The 14,023-nt window shown below is 40.3% G+C and overlaps 1 protein-coding gene across 1 annotated transcript in view; it reads right to left on the bottom strand.

Annotated features, from left to right (window-relative positions):
* slc38a4 (solute carrier family 38 member 4) overlaps positions 1–7,518 on the bottom strand; it is a 30,388-nt gene extending 22,870 nt beyond the window's left edge. Inside the window, exon 1 of the mRNA XM_058625053.1 lies at positions 7,412–7,518. The gene's annotated coding sequence lies outside the window, so the exon portion shown is untranslated. The remainder of the gene's footprint in view (positions 1–7,411) is intronic.
* Positions 7,519–14,023: the final 6,505 nt, after the last annotated feature.

Genomic DNA, 14,023 nt, shown 5'->3' with positions numbered 1-14,023 from the left:
GTCAACAGTCGGACACCAAGTTCTCCACCTCCACGTTTCTTTTTTTTTCTACTGCTTTGTGACTTTGTGCAAGTCAAAATGGTATCAAGTTTTGAGCCTGTAGTGCGTAACATTTAAATATAATTAAACATTAAGTATAAACAAAGAGGTGAATCCTACTCCTCCTACTATAAAACCTGGTTGCTCAGCAGGTTCATGTGTTCAGCACTACTTGCCCCCACCCCCTTGTGCCCTGCCACTACGCCCATTACGCCCCTAACCCTAAATTAACACCATACCATTATCATCTCAATAACAAACCACAGCGAGTAGTAAAACTTAACCACAATACAATACAATACTCACTGTGTATGTTCAGGATGATGTAAGCATAGATTTACAGCTGCTGCCTGAAGTCAGTGAAGTTTTACTGTGCATGACAATAAATGCAACCACATCACATGGAGCTGTGAGAGACAGGACATCTGTGTAAAACGAAGGGTCCGCCTTCTTTCAAATGTTTTCAGGCTCCCAGTGCGTCCACGTAGGAGGAATTCATCATTCTGAGTGTGGCACATTGAGACAACCTCCTCCCACACACACACACACACACACACTCTCCTTCAGTTTTCCTCCTGTCAATCTGCAGTCTTGCGTTTCACACGTTGGAAGCAGATGGATGTGTCAGGAAGGCCGCGGCTCATTGTCGACAGCGGGGTCAAAGAAGGCGTCGTTCAATGCCAAGTGACTCGAGAAGCAAACATTAGTTTATGTTCTAGGTCCAAACAAAGATAACGTGATAATGTGTGAAATGTTTGATGCATTTAAAGGAACAGCAGTATTGAGCTGCATATTTTATATTCCCCCAACATGGTTTGTGTGTAGAGCTGAAACAATGAATTTATTATTAATCGATCACTAAATTAATCGACAACTATTTTGATAATCGATTAATCGGTTCGAAGCTTTTTTCATGAATAAAACAAGATTTCCGATTGTTTAAGCTTCTTAAATGTGAGTATTTTCTTAATTTCTTTGCTCTGGATAACGAAGAAATCATTAAAAGTGAATCATTTTAGTTTGTGGACAAAACAAGACATTTGAGAACGTCATCATTTCCAAGATTGACGAACACCGATCAACATAGGCTTTCTGATATTTTATGGACCAAACGATTAATCGAGAAAATAATCGACAGATTAACCGATTATGAAAATAATCGTTAGTTGCAGCTCTATCTGTGTGCATGTGTTTCAGGCGGATCGCGACTCATCTCCCGACAGCTACTGTTGACGTGTTCCAGAACAACCCAAGAGGCTTTGCTCATTATAAGGCTTTTCTGAGTGTTTACTACCTCCTTCTCTGCATAACATATTCCTTTTTTTTACAATGTGCTCTTCACACTCACATGCCTTCAGTGCGGTTACCGTTTATGCATTATTTACTTGGGTTGTCTCTCATTCAATTAACCTGTTCACAGCATTGCACCAGACACAGTGCAGCGAACATATGTACACTCCCACTGATGCCGACTGAAGCTGGAGCTGATAAAACTCCTGCACTGCAGAGTAATTAGGGAGTGAAGACAGATTTAACAAATTCCCATTGGTTAAAAAAAAAAAACAAAAAAAAAACCTTCTTTAGACCTGGAATTAATGTGGTTTTCTGACTGGTGGGAATGGGGTACAACAAAGTGCTGTTTTCTTTGCCTCATACAGCCATAAATGTGGCTCTGGGCCAGCACATGCCTTCAGGCTGAGTTTAGACTGTATGGTTATGTGATACATTAACAGAAATAATAGGAAAGGAGCTCTCCCTCAAGAACCCACTATCCCGGACTCCCCCTTTCTCTCATATTACTGTAGTCTCTCACCTTCTGAAGAAACTGCTGCAGAATGTCCAAGGAACGATCTGTGCAAACCATTAACTGACAGTCATTCCTGGCATCTCTCGTTTTTTTTGCAGGCTGTTTTTGAAGAGGTACAATACAATGACCGGTAAATACAGACATGAGTACAATGCAAGAGCTAAAAACTGGGAAAACTGCAACTCGTGTGTGTATGTTGAAAAAGTCTTTGTGACGTTCTCCGAACACAATCGGGAAAATTGAAGGGACGGTGACAATTCAACAGGCAAGTGGAAAACTCTGACTGAACAAAAAAAACAAAACACATATTGACAAAAACTCTGTGTCGTCATGAGGCAGAGAAGGCCAGATGAGCTTCAGCAAACATTGTATTGACCTTTCGTCTTTGCTGTTTTCTTCTTATCACTTAATATCGATCTACTAGTACGTGTGTGCAAATGGGGATGCAAGGATCCTGCTTTGTAACAAGAGTGACCTTGACCTTGAGAGGAACAGTCAGTACATTTAGAAACACTAGAAAAACACAAATTCTTGTGTTGGTCCAACTGAAAATCTGATTTCTCTGACTCACACAACTTATTTGTGAGACGATGCGATTGGGAGTCAAACTACTACGGCATGTACACCTTTATTCAGACATCGTCTGACTGGAGCTATAACTACAACTAAAACTCTGAAATAATATAAGGAAGTGGTAAAAAAAAAATGAGCATAACACAACAGCGACAAAAACATAGTGAAATTCAAGCCGGTGCATTTGAGATTTCATGTCAGTTTAAAGAGCTGACTAAGTTCATGGTAGGGCTGTCACTTTTATAATAAATGAATTTATAATGACTTATAATTCCACTAAGTACAACCGCAGCTCAGCTTAACTGTACTGCTAGTCTATTGGCCCAACAAGATAGTTTTTGTGTTATTTTTATCGTGACTGATTGAGTTTATGTCAGATTCTGGTTGACCACACCGGAGCTTGAAGACTAAGAATGTCCAGTCTGTGCTATTTTCCACCGTGTGACATTACAGAATCATCCACTAAGTGTAATTTGAGGGCACGGGAGCAAGCGTTTGTCCAAATATCTCAGGTTGTTATGTCACCTGTACAAAAATGTCACTGGCCGCCACAGACGTGGAACAGAGTGCTCATTCAGGAGGACACCACATTATTTGCGATCGTGTTTGCTGATTTGCCTCCACTTGAACTCTGGCCAACAATGGAGGACCGTGGCAAATGCTCCGTACAGGAAATTGCATATTTTCAAGCTCATTTGTGAGGGGAACAAAAAGTCTCATACAAAGAGCTCCTCACAGTGTCTCTGTTTGAAGACATCAGATGACTCTCATCAAGACCTGTCCTCATTGGTCAAACCTCGCCTCGGCAATTCATCTGCCAGACTTCAGCATGCCGAATGAAGTGCAGCACATCCAAGGAGAATTAAGTCTTTCAACACATAATGACATAGTGAAGAATTCATAACGAATCTGCTCAACTGTTTGTTCAGAGACACGTTGTTGTCGTGCATTTGGCTGCTGCTCAGTTCTGACAACAAGAGACTAATGACAGTCTCCCTTTGCCTAATCTGTCACTTTGATATCTTTAGATTGATAGATTAAATGATGTAGTTAACGGATTATCATCTACTGTAATCCTGGCTCAGATTCTAAGACTATACATTCACCTAAAGGAATGAGCAGGTCTATGTTACTGCATGTTCCAAAAGTTCCCCAAAACATGACAATTTTAACATGCAGGTTATTAGTAGTTCTCAGGCTTTTATTGTGTTTTCCAATTCTAAAGGGGGGGTTTAAGGGTATCGCTGACAGAGTGGAAGAAAAGCATATGGAATATGTAGCAAATGGAAGGCTTATAGCCATAGTCTGCATCCGGTGACTTACTGTAGACTAAACAAAGTTCAACAACGAAAGCCTGAGGTTTTACAACGGGTGTAGCTGCCTCCTGTCTCAGGGGAACATATCATGCACATGTTAAGGTATATCATTATAATTTAGCTCATGACTTGGAGAGTTTACATGTTCAAATATCAGAAAACATTTTTACCCAAAGTGGATACTTCTTTTAATCCTCTCAGAGAAATAAAGTGCTCCAGTCTTCCCTCTCCAAAACCTACTCTGCTTTGATTTGTCAGCCGGTCAGTCCGCTGTGATTGGTCAACCGCTTCCAGCATGTGGGGGAAGTCACACACCCAAGATACCTGCCGGGGTCCAAGTCCGACGGCAAGGATGGAGAAGCCACCACTCTCCAACAACTCATCGCATGCATTGATAACAACCACGATGAGACACGCACCGTAGCAGTCATGTAGTTGGACCCGCAACAGCTCTCTACCGTAGCTGACCACATCCCGGGTAAATAAGGTAAACAAGTGACTTTGTGTCGCTGATGTTTGTGGTGCAGATTGGTAAACGACATCAACAACGGGCTCCATTCATCTTGACTCAGAAATCATTTAAGCTAGAGCAGACAGATCAACTAGATAACCAAATCTACCGTCAGTGGAAGCAGAGGCAGCAGCTACTACCAGGCCCAGGCTTTAGCAACCAGCGCTGGGCCCCAACAGCAGCGGCATATTATGCAATCAGTATCAGTAACGATAGCTGACAAGTGCTCAGTGATTCTATTTTGTTGCAATTTGTACAACATTTCAGTCAAACGTAGATGGACAGTTGATTAAATAAGCCAAAAACATACTTATTATACTTACTATACTACGTCTCTATAATGTTTTCATCATTTAGCAGTGATTTAAGAGAGACCTTGTCCTTTTCATAACACGGCGTCGTCACAACATAGCGATACCCCGATATACAAACTCTTTTCAGGATGCTCTTGTCTGTGTGTTCATCACATCCTTAGTTACAGAAGTAAGAGTCTGACAACTGACCCAACTGACCGCTCGTTTTCTGAGATCATTTTGAGAGAGAGCGAGTCAAGTCAAGTCACAAGTCATGGCGTAAAAGATGCTGTACAACAGGCTTTATGTACCTAGATGTAGTTCTGTGATCACAGGCTCATGACAGAAACTGGAAGAGCTGTGTGAGGCTGCGTGTCCTTCCTGTTTGGTCATTATCGTAAAAGACACGAGAGTACTTTTCCCCAATAATGTGTTGTGTCTTGAAAAGGAACCCTGTGTGAAAAACAAGGTAGATAACACTGAATGCTGTTCTCTTCATTGTTTTGGACATGGTGTAACACATTCTTCGAAGGAAATGGGGAAAGGCTTGCAGGGGAACAATGTCGATTTGGATGGCGTTTTTTTTTTCTGCTGCAATTACAATGAACAATAGGTTTAAAGTTCAAGGTGTAAGGTTGTGTCACTTAGTTTTCACACGTGTACGTGATTCAATGGATATTTGCACACAGTTAATTCACATTGCTTCATTCCACCTTTCAAGATTCTGAATGACCGATTACATAAATGCGGTCCCGCAGATAAAAATAGGCAGCTCTTTACAATGTACAGTGTGTGTGTGCCACCATCTCAGATTTCCATTCAGTGTATTGAGTATATTTGGAAAACTGCCACACACGCTGTGCCTTTGTGTCAGCGACACTCTCACTCTCCTTTGAGACTTACTTGGTGTAAAGGCTGTGGCTCATTTAGACTCAATCGAGGTCCAAGTTACATCAGCCAGCAGCAGCAGTGGCACTTCAACCCCCAACTGCTGCATATAGGTTTGACCTATATGTGTCATTTTGGGTCGAACAGCCAATGAGGAGCCAAGGATCCAAGTTTCACTTCACTTCACTTCACTTCACCCTGACTAAAGTTTCCTGAGGAGTCAACGTGATGAGAGTTTTCAATATAACCCAATGAATTAAATCACATTTGTTGACTACGAAACTGCTGCTTATCACTATTGTGATAATCCACTTATCAGTTTAAGTGATTAAATGTGAATGTGTTGGGGTTACTTTACTCATCTTTAACAGTAAACCGAACATCTGCAAGTGATCGGATAAACGAGAACATAATCAAAAAAAAAGGAACTAGAGATAGAGAAAATAATCTTAACTTACAGCCCTTTAAACGAACGGGCATAATAAGACTTGCATTCACTATCCTTCTCATTTCAATTCATGCACACTTCTTTTTGTGCGGCGTTTACCGTGTCACGATCCCTGTGACACACAACAAAGACACGGGCGAGCTTAAAATGCCACTGTTATATAAGTAAGATGGATGAGTTGAGACTAGGTTAAGCGCACATACACATTCACTGTGTGGCAACCAGGGTTTTTTTTTAGCATTGAGTTGGACAATTGCAAGAAGCTGAACTCACTACTCAAACACGCCTCAGCTGAAATATTCTCCTGGCTGAATCTAGTCTTTGTCTCTGCTGTATGTGACTTGACGCGGGCGTTGTGTTGGTTTTTCAGAAAGTGACAATGACACATATCTGAGACGATTCCGCGGATTGCCTGCGTGATTCAACGCCTTATTTCCATTGGTTTTCTCTTGAAAGAACCATTACGAAACCCTAGCACCAGTTGAACAACAGCAAATGTGACAAGTGGGAAGAGTGAGAACATGTGAGATGAACTTTTAGATAATTTAGATGTGGTTAATCCAGTCTCCAGTGAGAGTGAGACTCACTGTAGCCCGTGGGCTGTAGTGCCACAGGCTACAGTTTAAACAAGTCAAATTATGTCAGCAATTAATAATTTCAAAACATTTTCTATCAACGCATGACAACAATCTGATCCTGTGATTACAAGTCACAACACATGTATTAGTCCTCAATGAACCCGGCGGGCCACGCGCAGCATGCCCAGTTACATAACTCAGTTTTTAAATGAATAATTGATCACAAAATAAACCAGTTTTCCCCCACTCAGCACTCCACGTACAACAGTCTCCGCCGTGTTTCTACCATTTCCGAGCTGAGTGCAGGGACAGTGACGGTTAGAGGATGCAGACCGCAAACAATAACAGTCGCCTTTGTGTTTTCTCGTGAAGCGAACGAGGGGAAAAAACACGGGACGCACGAGCAAAAACGTGGGGCAGCACGCAGGACACAGCAGAGCCACGCAGAACGTACACTTTCACTCCATGTGATCAACTGGTGAGTGCAGTGGCACATTATCCGAGTCTCACAAGTGAGATAAATGAAGGCAAAAAAAATCCTCGTTTTGTTGGAGAAATAACAAAAAAAAAATCAAAATAAAAACATCTAGTTCTAGTGACGCCCTACGCGCTCCACAGGAAGCTCATCCCACTCAGCCACTGTTGCTCTGCAGCTTCACTTCATACGTTTGTCTACATTGCTGATCAACGAGTGCGAAGAAAATAAAATGCATTTTAAATTTCGTTTGCTTTAAATCTTTTTTTTTATTCTCTTCATCTTCTCAGACTGCACAATCTGGATTTTTAACTCCGCGCGCCCAGCTCACATCAAATATGAACTCGCAAAACACATGCGCGGGTGCAAACTGTGCAATACTAATCATTAAAGACTATCAGCACTGCTGCTAATAAGAAATAATAATGACGATGATGATGATGATGATGATAATAATAATAAAAGAATGGATGCATAAGTTACCTATTACTCGAGCGTGGCAGACAGTTGCTCGCAGGCGGAGGAGGAGGCGCAGCAATGAAAACAGGAGTTGGAGACCCTTCCCATTTAACAAGCATGGAGACTGAGTGGAATTTTCCATCTGCCATGTGATGATGGCAGCCGTCGGAGCGTCGTGTTACACCGCCGCGATCTGCTGGGAGGGGGGAGGAGGAGGGCGTGTGGGGAGGTGCACTCCTTCTGTCTGGAGATCACCCCCCGCCTTTTACAAGTGAAAAGACACTAGTGCTGGGAAGCAGTTGGTGGGGGGCGTACTTCTTTTTAAGTAGTAAAGCCACAGTAGAGATCTCAAACTGGACTTACAGTGTGGACAGTCACAATTTAGACAGATAACCTCAATTCACATTGTTGAAGGTCCAGAAGATATTTAATAGTTGTCAGAAAGTGGCATCATTTCTTCTCGAAATGAAGTCGTGAACATCTGAAAGGTTCATCTTGACTAAGAAGAATTTTAACCACGGTTATCGTTGAGGCGGGAAACGGGTTGGTCCTGTTTTGATGTTGCAGATCAAGAATGCGATCGTAATCATCATAAAGTGAGGCATGATGGGAAGAGGAGTTGAGTATGTTCAGCGTGGCGCTCGTACTTGATCCTGAGTGTCTGTTCTTTAAGAAGCATCTCCTGCACCAGATAAATGCCTGGGGCCCCCGGAGAAAAGGGGCCCCCCTGGGTACACTTTCAATGACAGCCATATTCATTCATTCAGTCGACGTCTACCGATTTATCCTCCACATCAGGGTGCTGGTGCCCACTCCAGCTGACAAAGAGCAAAAGGCAGGGTACACCCTTGACCGGTTCCCCAGTCTATTGCAGATGACAACCATAAAGGTTCAACGGCATTTCTGGAGCCCCAAAAAACACAAATAACAAGTGGGCCCCTGATAACCAGTAGTGTGCACCTCTAACGCTACATCTGAGGGAGTGTATATCCCATCACACTGTAGCAACCAAGTTTTGTGAGCAGTGGAATTCACTTTTCCTGGGCACGTCTTTGTGTTTTCAGTCATGATCCAACCGGTTTGCAGCTAAGCCTCGCTTTACTAGCACCGTGTTGCTGTTGACTCTGTCTGTTTTGACAAAAAAAAAAAGACCACTCCCCGCGTGCAGCGCCGGAATGTTGCCGAGCAACACAAAATCTAAACAACCCTATACTGAGAAACACAGAGAGAGCTGTGTGGAAATCACAAGGTTGATCAGCACGGTGTGAACTCATTTGACAAGGGTTCAAGTGTAAGGGATATTTATCATTAAAAGTTATGCACTTGAGTTTTAAATGTTACAATGACATGCTGTAGGGACTGCCTCAACCGACCAGTTTAAGTGTTCCAACTTCTTTATCTCGTGACATGGAATCAGAATGCATATTTATATTGGCTGAAGTGTGTGGCCCTTGCACATGGTATCTTAGATCATATGAGATGTTTGTTTAATGAGTGCGTGTGTTTACTGACTGAGGTTCTTTGTTTACATCCTGGCCGGTCACTCCACACCCCCAATTCACTGCAATTATGGCGTGAAGGGACAGTGGGAGTGAAAACATCTAGAGGGTATTAGGATGTGCTTAAAAAGGCCCAGTATGTAAGAATGAGTGACATCAAATGGTGAGACTCAAGAATGTAACAACTCCCTCCACTCACCCTTCTCTTTACCAAGCATTTCATGGCCTTCATAAACCACTGGTCAGACAGTATTTTTTACAGTCTAATATTAGCTTTGTTATATGTGTGAACTACATGGTGGCAAGATGTAGAAATTAAGCAATAACCACAGCTAAAACAGCGAATGTGGAAAGTAGTTGTATCTTTTTTTTTCTGTGACACCTGCTATTTCTGAAATGTCTACATCTTCTGTTTACTGCAGACAAACAAACATGTGTAAACTAGGAGATTCTCTGGTTAAACTCGGAGAACACATATGGCAAATCTACCCAATTTTTCACATATTCTTTCAGCATAGAAACGTATGCATTTCTGAAGAAAAACAATAACACTGTACAGTAAATGAATAAACACCCCTTCCATTCAAAAACACATTTGAATGAACATAATCCCTATCAGTATCAGGACTTGCACCAAGTTTCCTTATGAACTTTCACTTCTTTTGAGTTTTAAAAAGAAAAAAAACCAGCGGTGTCTCTGTATCATTTCTCAAGAGTCTCAAATAATTAAAGGAAATTGGGGTGACACATCTTTTGCAATATTCAATAGATTTAACAGGACTGTTTAAATCAGTGATCTCAAACCAATGTCAAAGCCACATTCGTGTTTGTCCATATCACCACTCTACATGCTGGATTGTTTCCAACACGATCTCTGTCTCATTTCTTGAGAAATTCAATTAAATTGGAAGAGATTTCATAAGTGTCCCTGCATCATTTCTTGAGCGTCTCAAAAATATAGAAAATTGCAACATTAAAAAGAAATTGGGGTGAGTCACATTTTAGTCATATCCATTTAATAGAACTACGGTGACCCTCCCACACCAGAAAGGATCATAAGTTCATGGCTTACTCGCTACACTGCTAAATAGGGATACCAAAATTGCGGCCTTTTCCTCAAATGCATGTTACATTACATTATTACATTACATGTCATTTAGCAGACGCTTTTATCCAAAGCGACTTACAATAAGTGCATTTAAACATTTGGGTACAAATAAGAGCTAGAAGTAAGTAAGAGCTTTAAGTAAACCAAATTATGAAGTGCTAGTCGTAAGTGCGATGTATAGGTTTTTTTGGTTTTTTTTTGTCGTCATCGTCTTAGTCGAGGTAGAGTCGGAAGAAATGTGTCTTTAGTCGGCGGCGGAAGATGTGGAGGCTTTCCACTGTCCGGATGTCGATGGGGAGCTCGTTCCACCATTTGGGAGCGAGGACAGTGAACAGTCTCGAGTTCTGTGAATGCCTCTGCGATCCACTCCTTGTAGGTTTAAATAAAAACATGAAGTGTCTCTGTGTCATTTCTCAAGAGTCTCAAGAATAGAAAAATATTGCAACTTTAAAGGAAATTGGGGTGCAACTACTGTCACCTCTTAGTCACAGCTTTTGCAATATTTCCTAGATTTAACAGGACTGTTTAAATCAGTGACCTCAAACCACTGACAAAGCCACAGTCTACACTTCCATCAACTTCATGTGGCCCACCAAGTTACAATGGAGTTCCATTTTTATTGTGAACTATATATATCATTTCATAGAAACACATATGAACACTTTTATTTTGAAATTCTGTGAAACTAATGTTTTTTTTATTACAATTTCATGATGGAATATCGAGATATAATCTTAAACTCATGACTGAATAGTTACTTTATTCCAAAAAGGTTGGAATTTTTATCACTTGAATGGCCCCCTACTGGCCTTTTAGCTTCTCCCTTTCAAGGGGTTCATCACAGCAGATAATCCTCATATTTAATTTGCTGAGATCTTTACACCAAGCACTTTTCCTGAAACATTGCATGTGACTGGCAAGGAGTCAAACTGACAACCTTTCAGTCACAAGCCAAGAGCCCTTTCCGCTTGGCTACAGGCCCCACTTTAGTTACCATTAATAATTTTTTACTAAAAAACATTAACTTTCGTTGAATTGGCTATGTTTGTTAGCTGATGCCGCTAGTTAGCATAAACACATACGTGAAAATCTATTGGTTATGATAGTTTGATTGAACGTCTATCCAGCCAATCACGGCCCCACGACCCGCCCACAGACATGCGCGACGTAAACAGCTGATGCTCGTTAATGATAATTAACTTCATGCTGAAACCTCTGCTTCTGACTTACGAAGCAACCCAGCTATATGAAACAAGTAGAGGGACATTTGTAAGTTTGTCTTGTTATATGTGATGTGACGTAAAATATCATATTAGTGAACATGTAGTAAAAAGGCCAAACACTTGAACATTCTAAATGTTAGCTATGTTGTTGATACTAGCATTGCCGGAAGTAGACAACTGTTTTTTGGGGCATCCTCTATCCTTTGTTTTTATATTCTGTTTACAATGTCTCTTGTTGCTGTGCTTAGGTTAAACATTTTCCACAGACACTCCCTGAGTTGTCAAGATATACAGGAACATGCACACAGTGAAAAAGCAGAAGATATCTGGATGCTAATATAAGTCACTCTTATGAATAACATTAGTTATTGTGATCTTTGCTTTGGATGGAAACAAACATGAACTTTTATTGTAATGTAGTCAAGTTTTTGAATAATAAGAATGAAACTATAATTCATACACATTACAACTGTGTTCTGCATGTTTAGGACAGGAAAACACACACCAGGGGTTAACCTCAGTGAAAGAGAATGAAAGTACCCTTGCATTAGAAATGTCATCGTTTGCTGAGGGGGAATTGTGTTTTTGAGGTTTGCTTTAGCAGGAGGAAAGCGATACACCTTAAAAGTGTAAATATGTGGTGTATGTAAGAATATATACTGGAAAAGTGTAGTGAGATATTTATTTTACAAATGGGGAGAATTTATTTTTTACATTTGAATTTAAAAATTTGAATTTAAAAAAGAAACCTTTCAAAATCACACGTTTTTCCAGTATAGTAATATTGTGTGGGTGTGTATATGGGGTATGTGTGTGTGTGTGTATGTATGTATGTATGTATGTGTATATATATATATATATATATATATATATATATATATATATATATGTGTGTATGTGTATGTGTATATATGTGTGTGTATATATATATATATATATATATATATATACTGTATTTTTTTTTTACAGTTATTTAAAGATTACAAAACTGACAATTCAATATCTACACCCTGCTACCACCATAGACTAAACTGTTTCTGTGGTGTGTCAGTGTTGGAGAGTGTGGTAGTGAGCAGTCAAGGGTGTGGTGCTGCAGTGGACATTGTGAATATACTAGTATTTGCCTATGGTGGTGAAGAATGAAGGAATGCATGTTTACGAATTATGATCCAACATGTTGAGACTGAAGATGGTTTGTTTGTTGCTCATGTGCCTTTTTTTCTGAAAAACAGACTGAAAAACAATCCCCATGTTTAAACAACAACGTTTGTTTTTAATCTAACGATAGAACTCTAAATGAACTATCAATAAAACAGCCCATTGAACAAATCCACTGTTCTTCTTCCAGACATGTACTGCCCAGTTTAACACGCAACCTACGAAAATGTAATGGACTCATCCTTTGTATCTAATGTTCTCTGCTTCCTCCCACTGTTCTCAGGGTGGAAAAAGGAAGCCGATGTTTGCTCAACAACATCTGCAAAAGTTTTCAACTCTCAACACGGACATCATTTCCTTTTAAGGAGGTACAATTAGATGATTGACAGTTGAGGAACACACCTCACTGAGTACTCGGTGTACAGCCTAATTGCCATCTATTCATTCATTTTGTGCAGGGCCATGGGAAGCTGAAGCCCATCCCAGCATGTACTGGATGAAAGGTATGTCTTGTGATGACTGATCCCTTACCGGTCATCACATACAGTCACATTTTGACACCTTATATTTTCAGTGTGGGGCTATTTGTTTCCAACATAATTAGATTCAGTATGTGGCATTAACTGGTGAGGATGGGTAGGGGAGTTGGGGACAACACAAACATTAAGTCACAGAAAGTTCTTATGTTAAAACTTCTAAAAACTTTTATATTTTATAAAGTTATATGTGGAAAACACCCAAAGGTTTCTGGATTATAATGAAACTCTAGCAGGTCAAATTAGACCATGGCGGCTTGCCACAGTCTGGGTAACTAATGGCAAGCACTGGTGGTCCCATGAAGAACCATTCATGTGCCGTTTAGTTTTCTAATCATCCTCACAAGGCCCTAATTAGTAATCACAATCTCTAAAAAGAACTGCTCTATCTTCATGTGAATTTTATTATTGTGCTGAAATGGCATTGTACTGAACAAATATAAAAAGTTTAATTGTTTGCCAATCCCCGCTGCCATTAGTGACTGCTGCTACACCCACAAATACATTTTCTGGCATAAAAGCTGGGGTTAGTTTTGTGTGTGTGTGTGTGTGTCCACACTCCCTTTTTAGTTACAACTCAAGGACTTTTTCTGTCATCAGCACTGACTTTTTTTTTTATCCTCATGAGAACCAAAGCCTGGTCTTTAATGAGGTACAACCTTAAGTCAAAGTCTTATGTAAGGGTCAAGAATATGGCTTGTGTGTTTGAGTGGACAAAAAAACCTCAATGAATAAATTGTATTGTCCAAAACGAATATCTCAACAATATGTACAAAAATGATGAAATGGATCAGAATGTTATTGTGAATAAGTTTGAAAGTAACATGCAAATGTTCTCATCTGTTGTGTGAGGATTCTCTGTATCCTATAGCACCATCAAATGACTGAAAACTTGTATAGATCCTTAAAAAGAACGATATTACAGTTTCAGAAAATTATGTTAAAGAATGCATTAACTTTTTCAACCAATCGTCAAGGATCTTAATAGAAGTGCGAACTGTCTCAATTGGAAGTAAAGGATGCTCTCATGTACAGTAAAACTTTGAGGCTTGTCTTGTCAGTAGCTTCTTCAAGTGGCAACCAGTCGTGACGTCACCCATAAGAATCCAGAC

Source organism: Solea solea, chromosome 3, assembly GCF_958295425.1.
Source record: "Solea solea chromosome 3, fSolSol10.1, whole genome shotgun sequence".
Lineage (NCBI taxonomy): Eukaryota > Metazoa > Chordata > Actinopteri > Pleuronectiformes > Soleidae > Solea > Solea solea.
The sequence above is the reverse complement of the archived record's forward strand: the minus strand, read 5'-3'. Positions and strand labels throughout refer to the sequence as shown.